This window comes from Oryctolagus cuniculus, chromosome 18 (assembly GCF_051225735.1).
Source record: "Oryctolagus cuniculus isolate XC-2025 breed Fujian yellow rabbit chromosome 18, ASM5122573v1, whole genome shotgun sequence".
NCBI lineage: Eukaryota > Metazoa > Chordata > Mammalia > Lagomorpha > Leporidae > Oryctolagus > Oryctolagus cuniculus.
The window spans coordinates 71,209,429-71,228,996 of record NC_142884.1 but is presented as its reverse complement, the minus strand read 5'-3'; the positions used below and the strand labels follow the sequence as shown (position 1 = coordinate 71,228,996).

The following is a 19,568-nucleotide window of genomic DNA, read 5'->3' as shown; positions in this document are numbered from 1 at the left end:
GGAGATGATGACCCAAGGTAGGGCCACCTTGGAGTCCAAATCACACTCGGATATACTGTCAGGATATTTTTTACTCTCCTTAGCATTGGAAATAGATTTTCAAGCAGTATTATATAGCAGTTGCTCTTCAAAATCTTCCTTTCCTTTTCTTTAGTAATATCTTTATAAATCACTGTTATAAAAATAAGGCAAGCAGAAGGAAAAATATGCAGTACCTAGGAACTGAAAATTCAAGTATTTGCTTTTTATGGGACACTTGAGGCTCTTAAAAAAGAGAACTGCTAGAAAACTTAAATATAAAAAAAAACCACTGGATAACATAAAAGCCCAACAGAACTCAATAGTTTATTAAAATAATTTGAATATTTACACTTCAATTTATGGTTTCAAAATCACCCCTAAACCACGTTCTTGTTCTTAAAATTTTTTGAGAGAGAGAGTGTTAAATACATTTTGATTATTTTGACAAGATGTCTGCTTGGATATTCTGTGGGATGATTTGAAAGCCAAAAGGAAATTCCTTAAAAATTGGCTATGTGAATGTACATTATATACACGGAGACTTGAATTTATATGTATGCATGTGTGGTATGTTTAACAAACATCTCCACTTAAAGAGATACTTTTGGTTGTTGTTATTGTTAGGGGAAAAAGTAATAAATTTAACTCAAATGTGGCCAAGGGCTAAAACACATTGTAATTCTCTTGACTGAGAAGCTGGGTTCAAGTCCATACCTTTTTATTCCCTAAAACTGAGGGTGGATGATCACTTAAACTGTCCCAGGCTACAGAACCACAGCAATGTGATTCCATAATATGCTGATGAAAGACAGATGACACCAAGCATTCCAATTTTGTCTTTTCTATTACTTTTTTTCCCCAGTAAAACAAAGAAAACTCTTCTCAAACTTCCTTATATTTCATCTCTTTATGAAGTGTTTTTGAGAACTTTTTTTTTAATGAGAGAGAGAGAGACAGACAGACAGACAGACAGACTAATTTGCTAATTCAAGGGCTGGACCAGAAGTGGAGAATTCAATCCAGGTCTTGCGTGTGGGTAGCTGGGACCCAACTACTTGGGCCCTCACCAACTGCGTCTCAGGGACTGCACTGGCAGGAAGCTGTCGTCAGGAATGGAGCCAGGAAGGGAGCCCAGGCACTCTAATATGGAACAAGGGCATCTTAAGCGGCATCCTAATTGCTAGGCCAAATGCCTTCTCTGACAGCTGTTTTAACAGGCTCCCACAGCATCAAATATTTGTACCAGAAAATCAGTATTCACTTCAGGAGGAGAAAAAATATTCACAACCAGAAAAGAGGTATGAAAAGCATAGGTCCAGATATTTTATTATTAAACTCGTGGGTTTAATGAAACCCAAGCGTGGAGAATACATTATGTAAATATACACACACAAAGGACTTCTGAAGTCTGGGCAAGCACAGAATCCAGGCTCTGGGACTATGACTGTCTGTTGATGCAGTCTATCAAGGCTCTATCTAATGCACACACGTGCACACACACACACAGACCGTTTTTTCAGTTTTAAGCACAAATCTCTGAAAACTTAAGCAAACAGGTCGGCTGAGGGCTGAGGATATGTAAGTGGGCAAGAGAGTAATTTACTGAACTTTAGAGTTAGAGACAAAAACAAACACAGTAAGAGATATCCGTACTTAATCTGCCTCCCAAAGAAAGTCACTTGTTCAAGGAGACACAAACACAGTCCCCCACACTGGGACAATGAAATGAAACTAAATTTCAGAAACAAAATATACATCCCTGGCATCAAGGACGCTCAATAACTGCTTGATTAAGTCTTATAATTATGTCTTAATTACCTTCTTTCATTCCAATGTGAATTTAAAGGAAAACACACAACCACAAATACTGTCTCAAGGAACAGAGCAGCAGCACCAGCATTGTGGTGCTTCTGAGTACTATCTGTAATCCTCTGAGTCCTGACCGTAAGTCAGGCATCGGGCTACCTGCTGGAGCAGAGGAAGGAGAAGACAGCATCCGTCCCCAGGGAACTCGCAGACAGACACATATGTTGACAACAGAAATAGAAACATGTGTGGATGGGTGCCAAATACATTGCTAAAGCGTGGCATATCTCATCACAGACAATCCTTGAAACAACCCACTAAGGGTGTCTTAAACTTACTGTTGTTTTACACACCATGAAACCAAAGCTCACGGGGCCAGATGTGGCTTAGTGGGTTAAAGCTGCAGCCTGCAGTGCTGGCTTCCCTTATGAGTGCTGGTTTGAATCCTGGCTGCACCACTTGTGATCCAGGTCCCTGCTAATGTGCCTGAGAAAGCAGTGGAGGATGGCCCAACTGCCTGAGCCCTTGCCATCCACTTGGGAGACCAGAAAAGAGTTCCTAGCTCCTGGCTTCAGCCTGGCCCAGCCCTGGTCATTGTGGCCGTTTGGGGAGTGAACAAACCATTGGAAGATCTCTCTCTCTCTCTTCCCCCCGTCCTTCCTCTTTCCCTCCTCCCCTCTCTATGTAATTTGGCCTCTCAAATGAATAAATAATTCTTAAAAAAAGAAAATGGAAGAAACCGAAGCTCAGAGAAATAAAAGGACTTGCCTTAAGTCATTGGATACAGAGTAGACAGGGGGACAAGGTTTACTCCAAGACGGTGTTGTGCTGTTTCTTTCAAGTCTGAATCAAGTGATCCGAGTAACACCTGACCAAGCATCGAAAAATCTGTGCACAGGTAGTAAACATTTCATCCCTCCTCACACACAAGGCTGACTTATCCAGGAGAAAATGCAGGCTCCAGGAAGTACCACTGTGACTTCCTCAAGCTCCCCAGGTAGCTGGGGTCAAGGTCAAAACTGGCACTCAGCTCTCCTGGTGTCCAGACCCAGGCTCTTTGAAGACATACAGGCTGCTTCTTTCAAGTCTTTCAGAAACGAAAACCATTTTCCCAGCAACATGTGAACCATCACCGATGGCAAAAGTCACCCTGGCCGAAGGAATCAGACAAACCACCACTCCAGCAGTAACCGAGCACCTGCAGAGGGTGTGTCGGCTTACCGCACAATGAGTGGACACAGATCCCTCATTGCCTGTAACTTCACGGTGATGCTCTGCCTCAAAGACAAACAGTTCTAACCAAAAAGATAAACTTCAAATTTAGGCAGCCCAAAGAAATTACGGAAAACTTCACGTAAATGGCATGGGCCGTGCTGTCTTGTTTTAGTACTCTATAATGAGTTTAAAACATCAATCAAGAGCAACAGTCTCTCCTTAACTGTCCTCTACCTCCCCCTGAGAACCTACAAGGACGCTTCAAAATATTAATGGGAAATATGGAATTAAAATAGGCTGCATGGGGGCAGCTCTGTGGCATTGTGGTAAAGTCACTGCTTGAGGAGCAGGCATCCCATCAGGGTGCCAGTTCAAGTCCTGGCTGTTCGACGTCCAATGCAGCTCCATGCTAGTGTAGCTGGGAAAGCAGTAGAAGATGGCCCAAATGCTTGGGCCCCTGCACCCACACAGGAGACCCAGAAGAAATCCCTCGCTCCTGGCTTCGGATCGGCGCAGCTCCAGCCACTGAGGCCATTTGGGGAGTGAATCAGAGGATGGAAGCTCTCAGTTTCTCCCTCTCACTCTCTAACTCTGCCTTTCAAATAAAAGAAACACATTTTCTTAAAATAGGATGTGTACTTTCCATGAACTTTTTGAAGCCCCTTTGTATAATTACAATTGCTCTCCTGCTTTGCCTTCCTTTCTCCCCATCCTGTTGGTCCCTGGCGTTCAATGTTTCCTACAGTTCTGTAGTTCACCTTCACTCTCAAGGCAGGCAAGGGTGGTCAAAGAAACGGGGAAGAATGAGAAAATGACAAAAAGTTGTTAGGCGGCGGCCAGGGCTTGAGCCACGGCACCTTGCTTTAAACACTGCTTTATTATTGACCAAAGCATCACTTTGTAAGAGCACAGAGCATATTCACCCTTAAGGAAAACAAGATGTAGTCATCCCTTGGTAATTGTGGGGATTGGTTCCAGGACCGCTGATGATACAAAAAAAAAAAAAAAAAAAAAAAAAAAAAAAAAAAAAAGGTTCAAGTCCATTATATAAAACAGTGACATACCTGTATATACAACCTGTATACATCCTTCTGTATAGTTTGCATCATCTCTCGATTACTTTCAACACCTAATACAATGTAAGCGCAACATAAATAGTTGTGATGCCGTATTCTTTAGGGAATAATGACATGGAAAACACTTGTAGGTGTTCAGTAGAGACACAATATTTTTCTGAGGACTTCTCATCTGTGAGGAGGTTGAATTCAGAGATGCGAAACCCATAGGTACAGGGGCTCTTTTGTGTTACTGACGCTCTTGACAATGGAGGTGTCCCTTCTAAAACCTTGGCAAAAGGCAGGTATACAAGTCGGACTCACACCGAGGAAAAGACTTTCTCAGAGTTTTCTGAAGCAGGACTGTATTTAAAACTGCAACTCCTCCCTGTAATGTTAGCCTTTCTGCTTTATAATAACTGCTCTCCAGTAGAAGTAAGCAGAAAACATGCACAAGAGAGCCCCTGGTCAAGGTCCTGGGAACTCAAAGCAGGGTGCTTTTGAGGCATGAAGGTCTTCTTAACACCAAGGCAGGCCGTTCTTGCTCGGGACGCATTATCAGTGCCCTGGTCCTGGGAGCTGTCCTCTCGTACAATAACTGAGAAGTGTGGCTGTCACGTTGGTGTCATTTTTGAACTCCACCTTAGATATCCTGAGCAGCTGAGGGGTGTTTTCACAATTCTAGTGTGCTGCCACCCAGTGGTAGCAATGATCAGCCTTGGGCATGTGGCCTACACAAACTTGGCCAACTGATGCAGATGCACAATGAACTCATCTTTTTCGAAAAATAAATATCAAGAAGTCATTATCTGTCATAGTCTAAAGATAGATAAATGCACGCTCAGACGTAAGTACACACAATGCTTACAATGAACAGTAATAATTTGTCTAAAAGAGAAGGATACAAGATTCAAGTATTACCAAGATACCTAAGCAGATCATATTATATAGCAAACCCTATAGAAAGACCCAACTGTAAGCTTATATTTTTCTTTTTTTTTAAGATTTATTTATTTTATTTGAAAGGCAGAGTTACAGAGAGGCAGAGAGAGAAAGAGAGAGGTCTTCTATCCACTGGTTTGCTACTCAAATGGCAGCAAAGGCTAGAACTGAGCTAATCAGAAGCCAGGAGCCAGGAGCTTCTTCCGGGTCTCCCATGTGGATACAGGGGCCCAAGGACTTGGACCATCCTCTACCGCTTTCCCAGGCCATAGCAGACAGCTGGATAGGAAGTGAAGCAGCTGGGTCTGAAACCAGTGCCTACTTTATGGGATGCTGGTGCTGCAGGCAGCTGCTTTACCTACTATGCCATAGTACCAGCCCCCAAGTGTAAGCTTATTAAAAGCATACATGGTCACTTATACACACAGAAACCAACAACTTCTGGATGAATAATTGGGGAGGAAATAAGTACTTTCTAAACACTTGGAAAGACTGAGCTTTTTGCCAACATTTGCTTTCCCCTGCTCCTAGTAACTTTGGAAGTATTTTGCAGTTAAAGGAATTGGACTGCAGGTAATTTTAGTAATTTACAGAGGGACAAGCAATTGGAATATGGCAGAGACAAGTTTTTAAGTATTTTGACTCCACAGCGTGGATTCCCTGAACTAGCCCATTATCCTGCTTTTTCACCAAGTATTTCTTGATACATGAGTTCCATTTTAGATGACATGATTACAATAAGTTCCACCTTTTATATGTGTGTACATACATGTATACACATGCATACATGTGTGTATATATGTATAAATACATAAATATACATACATGGACATTGTTTTATTTATTCAAAAGTCCAAGTGACAGAGAGAGGGGAAACAGAGAGTACTTTCATCCACTGGTTCACTCCCTAAATGGTCGCAATGACTGGGGGTAGGCCAAGCCAAAGCAAGGGGCCTGGAATACCATCTGGGTCCCCCATGAGGCTGGCAGAGGCCCGAGCAGTTGAGCCATCTTTCATTGCTTTCCCAGGAGCACTAGCAGGGAGCTCCATGAGTGGAAGTGGAATAGCTGGGACTTGAAAAGGTGCTCAAGCAAGTCAGTGTTGCAGGAGATGGCTTAACTTGCTGCACCGCAATGCCAGCCCCAACTTTCAAATACAAAACTCCAAAAAAACAAACTTAAAAAAAAATCTCTAATCTTAGGGTATTACAAAATCTGTCTAATCACATAAGAAATCTCCTTTTAAACACACGTGTGAATTCCTATCTCCACATTTAAGCTTCAAAGGACCTTCCAGGTATCTCCAGGCTGTCCAAACCTCTACTTTAATAATAAGAGCTTTGCTTATGGGTTCATAATTCCCAGCATTAAGCTCACCACCATTTGTGAAGCCCCTGAATCCTCTCTTCCAAAGCAGACAAAAATTATTTTGGAAGAATACAGTTCATAAGACTTATTTTGTCCAAAAGGAAAAGACAAATGTACTATTTTGTTCAGAGAAAGCTAAAATTTCCTCTTTTTCAGAAGAGATGTCTAGGAAAAGCTGTTAACTCATTATGAATTGAAAGCTTATACATTCGACAGTCATGTAGAATTTCCAAGGCTATTTCCTAAAAAAAGTTGTGTTTCTGGCTCCCATCTCCAAAAAAAAATAAATAACCAAAATATTAACTACACATTAGGAAATGTGGTTTTAAAAATGGCAGGGTAGATCAAGGATTCACATGGAAGAAATGCCTGCTCTATTTTTGGAATGGCATGGAGTAGAAATGATGATGGCGATGCTGAAGAAGAAGAAAAAGCTATTGTGGCTGGGTGAGGCCAGAGTGCGCAAGGCGATGGGAACAAGGAGAAGAAAAATTACTTAACGACTCTCGAATGTGGAATATTTTTCTCTACAGATTTTGTATTTCTAGCCAAATAAAACGTTAGCTTTAAGTTCTTGCTTTTAATTCAGTTAATAAACCCTTACTAAAATAGCCCCCCTTGTTGAATGAGGAGGCCATGGGCCAGGAGCTCCACACTGCAGCTCTATCAGTTCCTAACCAGCTTTACGGTTTGAGTTAAGCCGGCAAACCTTAGCTTTCTTCTCTGCAAACTGAAGGGTTGCTATCCATTCCTTTTAAATAGTAATAATAACAATAGTATTTCCTCTTAAATATATGCAGAATATAGACCAGAGTCTCAGTTTGCCTGAAGGCCTTTGGACATACTGAATATTATTAAAAATGCAATTTAAGCTAAGGACTGGCCAACCCATAGAGTACTAAGATGGGTCAGGCCATTTCAGAAAGATGAACAAAGATTTAGAAGGGGAATGTTGTATTATTTGGTGTTAGCCGACCTGTTAGTTGCTTAGTTGACCAACTACGTGGGAAGTCAATCAATCAATCAATCATGCCTATATGATAAAGCCCTAGTAAAAATTCTGAACCCTGAGCCTCAGGTGAACTTCCCCAGCTGGCCTGATTCCAGTGTGTATTGCCCCACACGGACATCTGCAGAGAAATCCACCCTGACCTCAGACTGGAAGCTCCAAGTCTGGTACTTTTCTTGAATTCTTCCCTCAGTAGGCTTTAACCTGGATCCTCCCCCTGCAGTAAACCATGACCGTGAGTGTGACACTTTCAGTGAGTTCTGGAAGTCCTTCTGGCAAATTGTTATGAGTGAGGTGGTTCTGGGCATGCCCGTCAAACTTGCAGTGGAGTCAGCAGTGAGGAGGGTCTCAGAAACGCACTCTGCTTACTCTAACAATGGGTACTTAGCAGGAGTTGACAGGATGTCCATTCCTGTCTTCTCTCCATGACCCGTCAGTCGTCCAGAATCTATAGATCCTCTCTGAGCGCCAGATTCGGCATCAGGAAAATGAGGATTCCAGGAAGCCGCTCAGCATAAACAACCGTGATTATGGGCCTCGACAAAGACAAGGACGATGAGAGCTCTTTCAAGACAGTAACTTGTTTTTCAATTATAAGATATTAAGAGCTATTGTTAGGGTTATTTTCAAGTTTAACTGCTTCCAAGTTATATCTATTCTCCCAATTTTATTGGATTTCTCTTGACCAGTAAACTCATCTTGCCTCCATCGGCAGGTGCTGAAATTATGTCAGCTAGAACTTTCATTAGCAAGTGATTTTAGCCGGTGAAAAGTAATGGCAAAACAAATGCGACATTTTGACGTAGCTGTATCTATTCTGGCACAGTGCGGTTTCCAGGCTAATGTCTTTTCAAACAGCTCTGTTTTGCCTGCAGACTTGAATACCCTCATTATAGTGTTTGAAAAAAAAGTTCCCTTATGTTTTTTTAAAGAGCGCCATTCTTCAAAAAGATGTCAAGGAGCTCTTTTTTCCCCCTTGCTACAAGGTGTAATGTAGAGATAAGCACAAAATCTGGTTGGTAATGTGACCTATATTGGACTGGCACAGCTTAATATCAAGCAAACAGCTAGTTTGGGAGCTGGTTTTGTCCTACCTTGCTGCTGATATTCGTAGCAAAGTACCACATATTATTCACGGACAGTGAGAGCAGTTTGGAAGTCAATTATGGTTTTAAAAAATTGGAATCATTTGCTCATAGAGTTCATCAGAGTTTTGAACGTGTCCCTGGCCTTCCCCGTGACAGCCAAAGCCAGGTCTTTCAGAAAACATTTTATTTTCATGCTCAGCGTAATAAGAAGAGAAAAGTCATGTTTTGCAGATGAAATGGTGCTGATAATAAAAAGTAGGTCACACTTTCTCTGTCTGTCTCCATCTCTCGTTACTTTCTCTGAAAGACAAAGGAGGGTTTCGAAGACATGAATGAAGCAGGTCAAGCGCCTAACCTGGGTGTTCTTTGCTATCTGAGTAAAAGTAGGAGCATTTTCACTCAGGGCTGACATTTAACAAGGGCAAGAGACTTGGAAACAGGACTGCTTTCTGGGGGTTTATGTGACTGATGAGGGCTGGAGTCAGAGTGAAGGTCACAAACCCTGCAGGCATTTGGGGTCAACAAGAAGCACAGGTTCAGAGAACTGTTGGTGGCTATGACCTTAGAACCTGGTGCAGCCAGACAGAAAAGGGGGCTACAAGGAAGAAAAGTTCCCATCAGCACCCATGAGAGGTGTGCTACGCTGCCTACCTGTTTACTTCTCTATTGAATTGGGAGATTATACAGCTCTGCGAAGCAATGGCCAGAACACTGGTTTTTGACCAAGGAAGCAAGGGTTAAAATGACAGATGAGAAGGATGAAAATTTTAAGTAGGTGTGCTTGTTCTGTGGTCTTCAGTACTGTGTCATGCTGAAGCTCGGGAGTGGGAATTAACATAAGCATAACCAACCGGATACACTGGGTAACTGAAATGTTAACAGATGCTTGGCCCCCTGCATCATCACATAGGAAACAAAAGCCCCCTAAGATCAATGACAGCTGTGGGAGGGAAGTTATGGCTTTCAATTTTTTTCTTTTTCATTTGACAGAGACAGAGAGGACTCCCATCTGCTGGTTCATACTCACCTTGAAATGCCCACAATGGCCAGGGCTGAGCTGGGGCCAAATCCGGGATCCAGGAACTCAATCCAGGTCTCCCACATGGGTGGCAGGAACTCACTGACCTGAGCTATCACCTCAGCCTCCCAAGGTCTGCATTAGCAGGAAGCTGGAGTCAGCAGCAAGAGTGAGGGACTGAACCCCAGCAGTCTGCTGTAGGCCATGGGAGTCTTAACCAGTGTGTTAGCCACTAGGCTAAACATCCGCCCCACTGATGTTTTTCAAGAGATTTTTTTCTGGGGCTGGTGTCATGGCACAGCAGGTTAAGCTGCATCTGCCTTACTGGCATCCCATACTGGAGAGCTGGTCCGAGTCCCGGCAGCTCTCCTTCTGGTCCATTTTCCCTAATGGGCCTGGAAAGGCAGAAGAAGGTGGCCCAGGTACCTACTTGGCTGCCTGCCATCCACATGGGATACCTAGATTGAATTTCTGGTTCTTGGTTTTGGCCTGCCCTAGCCCTGACCATTGTGGCCATCTGGGGAGTCAATAGTGAATGGAAGATCTTTCTCTCCATCTCTGTCTGTATAACTTTGCCTTTCAAATAAACAAATCTTTAGAGAGAGAGAGAGACAGACAGACAGACAGACAGACTGATTTTACTCCACAACACAGTAAAGTTCGCAAGGGCAGAGATTCCGCAGGCCAATTCTAAAAGCCACAGCTTGCCCTCTGCTAGATCCTGGGCGAGCTGCCTAACTTCTCTGAGCTTGCATTTACTCGTCTGTGAAGTGTGCTAAGAGGGTACTTGCATCTAAGAGAAAAGCTGAAGGAATTAAATGCACCTATGGGAACAGCACAGAGCCTAGCCACATGTAATTACGCAAAATCTGCGGGTTACTGTGGTTCCTGATGCTGTTATTGCTAGCACCAGGATGGGACCTCAGATAGGAGTTACTAATCTGAACTGAAGTGACAAATAGGAACGGCCGCTTGGACGCTGCTGCTACACCCGAACTTAATGAGGTTGCACGGCCAGTGTCATGACCACATTTCCACCTTAGACCACAGTTCTTTTTTCTACCCAGATTCCAACCAGAAAGCTACTCGTCTTACTACAGGTAACAAAATCAGCTCCATCTCTGTATTCCCACAACAGGCAGCTCAGGAAAGACAAGAAGAAACGCTCAGACTTGGAGACCCTGCTAATGAACCACCAGATAAAGACAAATGTCCACGTCAACTGGGGACCCTGAGCTTAGGACAAGTGACTTGAGTCTTCTGAACATTAACTTCCTCATCCAGAAAATGGGAATGGAGAAAGAGATCCTCTGGACCCTAAGGATAGGACAAGGTAAGGTATGAAGTGTTCTCAAGATGAAGCTGACACCAGAGAACTGCATTAGCTATTATCATTAAAATAAAACCTAACAAGAACACCATCATGAACAGATACAACTGCAGCGAGCACTCTGCAGCCAGTCTTGCGAGGTTAGAATAAGCCTTTGTAACAGGCAGCTCTTTCAAGAGCCCTGGACACGTTCAGGACAGAGACAAAGGATGTGCAGCACCCAGCCCAGGGCGCACTCGGAGACCCTAGCCTTTGCAAGCTCCCCAGTCTCCCTGGCCAGGGGTTGGTCCAAGAGGGCAGGTGATCCCAGCCAGGTTGGGCTGAATCCCCGGAGGAGACAGTCCTGTTCTCTTACTGTATGGATCCTGGACAGAGATGCTGACTATCATCTTGGCACCCGGAGAGTGAGCTCATCAGAAAACGGTGCCAGTATTGAGGGAAACAACGCAAGAGAGGAAAAGAGGGAAACCAGATCCTGACTGTTAGGCCCTCCTCTGTCACACCTGCATTTTCCAGGTAGTTGAGCCTCTTTGGGAAAATATTTTCTCCACTTAGAATAAATGCTTTCCAACACTGGCAACCCCAAGCAGTGGAAAATGGGAGAGTATTTTCCTGATCCTGGGTTGTTATAGTTGGATAAGCTCTCCCATAATTTATCAGAGTTTTAGTCTGGACTCCATCCCAGCTGTGACCACTTCGGTTCTCTCCAGATCTAAGAGTATGTGGCTGGTCTTGCATTCTTACTGAAAGACAGGGAGATGTTTCATCCTTTCTGGTCTGGGACAATCCCAATTTACGTCTGCTGCCCTGCTATAATTCAATTATGTGTCTCTTCGCTCGTACCCGTCTCCAAGATCGACAGGAAGGTAAAGTACATGGCCATGGCCACAATACTGGTAAGGTCTCCTTCACAAAATATTTTTCCTTGAGAGCAGAATCCTCCCTCCCCCACTCTCCAATTCTTTACTGTGATAATTGTGGCTAATTATACTCGGCAAATAATCTCATCTTGCCAGTCTTCCCATGTTTGACTTTTGGGGATTAATCACTGCTTTCAGCTGTCGAACCAGGTTCTTGAAAGCATGATATTATTGTTTTTGCTAAAGGAAACCCCTCTGAAACGGGCCTCCATCCATCATAGCTCATGTAGTAGAACGAACTGATTAAAACTTCCTGACCTGCAAACTTGTTTGTGAGCTTGTGGCTTCCGCCCTGCTGTCAGCAGAAGGTCTTCCTCGTGCCCCCGCGCATTTAGGATGCAGCTAAGGGCATTGTTTTATCAAGATGGGACGGTTATCTGTGGGGAGAACGCAGTGCTGGGAGTCTGACCACCTCTGTAAACACAATGATAACATCGTGTCTGCACACTGCCAGAAGACAATGGTCCCGAATTCCTTTTTCCTAATTAGAGTTGGAAACAATAGGTGGGAAATCCAAGGCCCCACCATCATTATCTATTGGCCTTCAGAGCATTGATTGAGCTTAGGGGATTTTTGTGTGTGTGTGAAGAAAAAGCAAATTAAAATTCAAGCTTCCCCATTTTTCTTCCTTGAATGTCCAGCTTGTTATAACGCTGTGGTGACAGAGATAGAAAATCGGAGGCTGAAGACTGGCGAGTTACCGAGTTCCCTATCCAAGTTATTGCAACAAGCAAAGGCCCGATCAAGGCAGATGATGGTTTGTGAGCTGGTGAAGAAATGCTGAAGGAATAGCTTTGGTCAGGAAGACACTGACAGTACCTTCCCCAAGGGATGAGCGCCCTGCTTCTCTTCTTAAACCATGAATGACATCATCTGTTACTGTGCCCATAGGAACCAGCAACATTACAGTGCAATTTTTCATTTGTTAAAAAGCTGAAATGCCCAGGACCCTGGTAACATTTGGCATGCTGATCTGCAGGGTAGCATTTTCTCAGTGAGGTTCCGATCAGGCTCACTGGCCACCCTCATTAGAAGGACAGGGTCATTATCAACAATCAAGCCATATGAAGCTATTTTACATTTATGATTGCCCTGTAGAGGAACAATTAAGACATTTAGATGGACAATCCCCCAGGCTCCTATGAAAGGGGCCTTTTGAATTACAGACACTCAACATTCAGTTCTTAGGGAATTGGATCAGCCAAGATATAGACCAGGTAACCCAATTCTGTTAATAACTGATAACTGAAACCATCCTGCAGAGGGAATGCTCTCAATGTGTACAGCAGTAATACACAAATGATCAAGGATCTAGTCTGGGTATCACGTTGTGGAAGGAATGAGGAAGAGCATGAAAGAAAATGTGGCTGGTCTTGCATTCTTTTTTGCAATTTCTTAATGGCAACATGGCTAAGGCTGTACCTTGATCTCTGTTGACCCAGGATAGCCTATCCATCCCTACTGCCACCCCAGTCCTTCTCTGTACTTCTATACTAGGCTAATGCATTCACTCTCCACGTTTCTGGTATGAATGAGTATCTTACCAGCTAACACATACACCCAGGATTTGCCTGACTTGACATCTCTGCAACACTACTGGCCCAAATGCTGTTCGCAAGCAGTCAGTGGTTTTTCCCTTTTGTATCCATGGGTGCCTGGCACAACTCCTGGCTCGTACTCAGTACTCACTATGTACTGGTTAAACAGTGTCAATTCTCATTTTAGTTATGTAAGCAACTCTGTTTATTGAAAATAGAGAAAACTACATAAAACTGGAACTGTCTCAAAAGTTTGGTGTTCATGCCTCAACTACCCCATTCATGCATTTGTCAATCTTTAAGCAGCTCCTGCTGTGTACCAAGCACAACGTTAAGGCAGAAGACCTAAGAGTGGACAAGACAGATGAAGCTCCTGGTTTCCTGCAGCCTTTCGTCCGTGGAAGACTGAAACAATAAGCGATGGCTGAAGAGTATCAGGAAGTGCTAAGTCCTCGGCAGAGACACAAGGTAGAGTCATGGGAGAGAGAACACGTGAGTGGCTACTTGGGACAGGTGAGCTGGGAGGATTCCTGCGAGGGGAGAACACACTTACAACGGAACGGTAAGTCCCTACTCCATGTACTCCATTTCCCATGTGGATGTCAAGCCCCAGTGCTCATGATCCTCAGACTGACCTGTAATACCAGGGAATTTTCTGTCTCCAGTTCTTGCCCAAAACTCCAGTAGGAGCTCAGGGATTACTTAGGGGAGCGGCTGCCGCTGTGAAGCAACCAAAGATTTTTCACATGAAGTCCCAGATGACTGCTTTTGCTCATTGGGTGCCTTTGCTCTGTGCAGTGACTCAGGATCGCTGGCTCTGCTCATTTTGTGGCCCCACCATTTTTACCTTTTAGCTTCCAAAGTCGTCACGCTTGCTTGCACCAAGCTTGCACGATGGGTTTTTATGGGTCAGGTTCACAAGAGCCTGACATCACTTCTACTAACATCCTATTGGCCAGGATTCAGTTAGATGGTCACACTTAATGCAAGAGAGGCTAGGGAACACAGTTTGGTCACATGCCATGGGGAGGCAGAAATGGGCTGGCCGACGTCTTGGGAACTCTGGCTCCAGGAAGAAATAAGCAAACTCGCAAGGGAAGTAATCACAAACCCATCTCTTTGCAAGGTTGGGACCTCAGATCGCCTTTTGCTGCTTCAGCTTTGGTGGGTGCGTGATCAAAACCCAGACCCCTTCTGCTACGATGTAATGTGCGATGCTGCGTCTGCCAGAAGCAAAAGTGAGCGCTGAAATCCAATGGGTTAATTCACTAAAGAAAAAAATGTTCCGACCTGTTGTGCTCTCAGACAGCCCCAGAGATGGAAGGCTAATCGTCCTTCTGGGATGCTGAGTTCTTTGTGGAGCCTTTAGAATGGACCATTCGACCTTTTGAGGTTTCTCATTGCTCTGATCTCTTGCTAATGGATAGTGTTTTCCAAGCTGATGGTGTTTTAAAGATAACGGCATCTAACCAATGATAGTCGTCTGACCTCTTGAGGGAGATCCTTGTACATCTTACTCGCACAGCCTCCCTTATTGGCTAATTACATAACTTGACTACAAGTTGGTTTTAGAGAATCAATTTTACCATTGCCTAATCACAAGTAAAGACCATAAAGTTTTATGAGAGCTGAAGGGACTGCCTTTTACAGAGGGGAACTTAAATGAAAATTAAAGGGGACATAAAATGATAAGAAATGAAATTCCACAAGGTGTTTTCCCTGGACTGCCATGCTAAATTACAGTGCTGGGAACACAGGCCTGCCGGTTATGCCTCTGACAAGACATCAAGGGGACAGAGGAGGAACTGGCATTTCCGGATGGCAGGCACCCCAAGTGGTGTGGGTGAAAGAAGCCGAAAATCCCTAGATCCACCACCTGCTAATCACATGACCCTGGGCAAGTTCTCTGAGGCCCAGATTTGCCATCTGCAAAAATGCAGATAATAACAGCCACCACCTCACAGGGTCGCTGTAAGGATGCAATAAAACAATAATACACAGAATGCCCTACGCGTGGTGCCCCACGCACATTCAGACTTCAATTCATATAATCACTGTCATTGCAGCTTCTAAACAACTTGGTGATTTGTTGAGTTTCTAGAAATAAGACCTAACACTGATTATGGCTATGTGTCAGCAACCCTTCATGGCATCAGTTCCACTTCACAGATAAGGAAGTTACAGCTCAGAGCCTGCGGAAAACATGCCTGAAGTGCACGTGACTTCAAGGTCATGTGACTGGATTCAGAACCCAGATGTTTCGGGAGGGAGTGGAGTGGCTGGGGCTCGGGAGGCCAACACACTTGACTACTCTATTCAGGGTTTGTCAGTGTAAGGTCCACAGGCCAGTGTGGGCTACCTGTTCATAATCTGGATTTCTAACCTCTGCCTTTTGTTCACTGTCTAGATCCCTGGCAATGAGGACCAACTCCCCCTGTTTCCCACAAGAGATCCGTGATTCCTGCACACATTGCACTGGGAGTGAAGGACGTGGTGGTGTTTCTTACATTACTATTGAGGGGAAATGTCCCAAGGGTCTTACGGTACCTTACTGCCAAACGTGTTGCCCGCCTCTCTCTTTAGACCTCTCCAACTTCTCAACCTTTCAACCACTGTAATTTTGGCACCTTTGTGTTTCCTCAGAAGGCAGGGAGGGTCACCCTAAGTTATCTAGAAAAAGAAAAGATTACTTTGTCACGCCTAACAAAACAGCACGAGGATGCCCCCGCAACACAAGGTTAACCATGCACTGGAATGGGAACAGGCTCCCACAGGCAAATATGGTACCATGATGGGAATAAAATGCTTTCCTGGAAAGGGAAGCACTGCTGTTGCTCTGGGAATAAAAGGCCTGTGATGCCCTCTCCTGAAAGGAAGCGGCCCACCCTGTTCTGATAATGATGGGCATGGTTTTGTGGCAGTGAGGCACAACTCCCACGTCTCAGTGACTTCACATAGCAAAAGCTTCCCTCTTGCTCATGCCACAGATCCACAACAGATGGGTGCGGGCCTCTGTTGATAGTAATTGCACAGGGACCCTGCATGACGGAGGATCCACCTGAGGATGTGAGTCCCTGACTGTGCTGTAGGGGAAAGTGTCGAATTCCCACAAACGACTTTTCCGTCTCCCCAGGAAGTAACACTTGTGTACAGGGGTCTTTCCCCAGCACACGTCACCTGCCCATGGCTGACACTGGAGAGGCAGAGAAGAGTCCTCCTCAGAAGAAAGGAACATGTGGAAAAGCACCAAGGATTACTACCTTCATTCAGGACAAAAAAATCAGATAAATCTGTGATATCTGGGTTTCTTGAACAATGAAATCAAATGCAACTACAGCCTGCAGAACTTGATTAAATACAAAATACGGGTGAAATGGCATGCTTGGATGTTAGGAGATGACACCCCAGGAATCTCCTTGCCATTCACCAGGTTTCTTATTTTGCCAAATGAACACTTTGGAAACATGCAGGCAAGGGATGGTCGGCCACACTGCATTTATTGTCTGCTGGACACTCACAGGCCTGGGATATGTATGGCATCTTGTCATGGTCCTGCTTGCCTGATGCTTCACATTTGGACAATCTCCGTGTCCCGTTCCAAACAGGATGCATGCTTTTGTTTGAGGGATGAACCACAAGCTCCTCGTAAGAGACACACAGGTGGGGGCGGGCTGGGCACAGGGGTCGACACCTGCATCCTTTCAGGATAGGGACCCTCGGTTTGGATTTTTCAAAGGGGACATTCACCTAAGAGGAGCATCTTTTCCAGAAAAACTGTGTGCCAAATGGTGAGTTTCACTCAGAGGCAAAAGAGAGGTTGAGGGTTAAAATCAGCCCGAAGATGCGCGGGACCCGCAGGAGGCTGGCGGTGTGGACTTTTCAGGCTGTGAAATACGGCTCCTGTTTTGACACTCCTCTAATAGCATGGTTGTTCCCTCTCCTTGTTTCTGTGGGGTTTATGGTCCATAAAGTTTAATAACAATCTTAACAGCTGAACAGAGAGCCCACGAGGCTCGAAGGCCACTCTTACCAAAGGGGATCCGGATTTCTAGTCCCTGCCCGCCCCTACACCTTGGCATCTCACCACGTGTGCGTGCCTGTCAAGTGCTTGTCTCTCATTCAGAACGATCACGTGGCACAAGGGGACACAGCAGGTGCTTGCTAGCTCTTAAACAGGGAGGTTGGTACACCCGAGGCCCTACCAGCCTGGTTTCAACTGTGATTAAGACTACAAAGCCTGGTTACCCTGCAATTTGGATTCTAAACCCATCCATGGGTTAGTCTGCCAGGGCATGACCCCAATAACTGCAGAAGTCAGTCCAAATTCCTTCCCAAGGCTGTAAAGCTGTGCCTGAGCTGCTCCCAGCTGCCGGCTCCTCTCTCTCACCTACTCACTGTGATCCCAAGCCCCAGCCCTTGCAGCTGGAGACTCTGACCACCCTTGTCCTGCCCTGGGCTTCACCCTGCTGCTGCTCCCTCTTCCCCATTTTTTGGGTCTCTCTACCCTCAAACGTGCTCCGTTTCATCCATGGCTCTGTTTAACTGGGATCTCTGTGGAGATGCCCTCCTGGCTGTATCTAAATTAATGGCTGTCTCCTCTATGGACTCACCCAGTTGTCTTTACTAAACAGTAACAGCATCTTTGTGAATGTTTCTTTGATGACACACGCAGGAGGAGGACAGCAGTTAGGGAGTGTGGTATATTGTTCCTGGTTGAACCCAGAGCTGGTTTTGAGCAACTGAATGAAACAGCTTCGGTGAAAAGGCCAGAAGACCTTGTCACATCATTAAGAGTGGGAGGAACTCCTGGAGTTGAAGAGAACGGGTGAGGTCCTTCCCATACCCTAACAATCTTTCTCTTCCATTAATCTGGCTGGGGGGCTTCTGCTCCTTTTCTTTCTATGGTACTTCCCTCCCCTTTCCATCATCCTGGGAAGATGTCTTAGTGCTCTCTGCTGAAGCTGTAACAGGACAGGTGAAGGCAGAGGACTAAGCCAGCCCAGTCTGATCACAAGGCTCCTCAGGAGGCGGGGCTGGGAGGACCCTGGAGAACCGCAGCTGGGAGGGGTAATGAGAGGAAATCCTAAGCAGCTACATTTGCACATCAAAGACTCCTTCCTGCTGGGCTCCCCTAACGCTTCAACAAAGTCACTGATTTAAGGCCAGGAGGCTTCCCTCACCAGCTGAATTCTGCTGTGCCTCCCACTTCTCCTTGATGAAGACAAAACAGCACAGTTACAAAAAGGCTCTGGGAGGTAACTCACCTTGAGGGCTGGGAGCACGGGTGTTGGGGGGAGGGGCGAGGGGCTGGAGCCACCCCATGCGCCCCTAGGTGGCTGAAGGTTCATAGAGCAACCCTGGCTGGACAGGGCATCGGTGGGATTCCCCCTCAGACTCCTAAATTCACCCGAGGTTCCTAACTACGAAGGCAGAAACATTGTCGCTTATGTCACTCATTCATTTATTCATTCATTCACTCATTCAGCACTCATTCATCCTTTTATGCCTGTACTCATCGCTCAGACATCAAAGTGCCTAATGCAGAGCTATTTCTTCTTTCTGGTCCTTTGGTCCTTTAATTAATTAAGACATGGGAAGAGGAGTCAGAGATGGCTGGGGGCTCCAACACTTACAACTTGGGCTGCCTTTTGACAATTGGGGTGGGAATGCCTTTGATGCCATGAACATGTGAAATCGGAAGCCCCTTGGCCCATCATTCTAACATGTTCTCTTTCAAATAAATTCTATAAATAGAACACGATTCTTTTGTGCCTTCAGTTATATCCTATGCTAAAGGGAGTTCATGGTCCATCCTTTTATTAATAGAAAGATTCTTTCAGGGGCCATCAACAGTCATTTGATTTACATTTCTTTTTTAAGTGCTGAGTTTTTCTTTTCAATTTGCTTCACCTTGGAATCAAATATGTGTGGCCACGATGCATAACTGAGATTAGTGTGCAATTTTCTCTTCTTTTCTTCTCCTTGGGTCTGCCATCAGCCCCATGCCCAGGACAGCAGTTTGGTTTCCTGGGTACAAGTCTTCATCTAGAACCATCCCAAGCCAGGGTCAGAGAATATCTCACTGCATGAATTTTAAAACTGATCCCTAAAATGCAAGTCTCAGAGATTCAGTCTTCCAGTTGAAAACATGAATTAGAATAAATGAAAATATATTTTATGCAGCATAATCTATGACCATTTACGTTACATGTATGTTTCATGCGTTATATGGTTATAATTATGCCCCAGGACAAGGGG

The 19,568-nt window shown here is 44.9% G+C and overlaps 1 protein-coding gene and 1 long non-coding RNA gene across 6 annotated transcripts in view; one reads left to right on the top strand and one right to left on the bottom strand.

The window, feature by feature from the left end:
* The window catches only part of WWOX (WW domain containing oxidoreductase), a 1,024,395-nt gene that overhangs the window by 257,547 nt on the left and 747,280 nt on the right, over window positions 1-19,568 (bottom strand). The window lies entirely within an intron of this gene.
* The window catches only part of LOC149121027 (uncharacterized), a 33,976-nt gene that overhangs the window by 12,044 nt on the left and 2,364 nt on the right, over window positions 1-19,568 (top strand). Inside the window, exons 3-4 of the long non-coding RNA XR_016225497.1 lie at window positions 10,661-10,855; window positions 13,617-18,565. This is a non-coding gene — a long non-coding RNA (uncharacterized LOC149121027). The remainder of the gene's footprint in view (window positions 1-10,660; window positions 10,856-13,616; window positions 18,566-19,568) is intronic.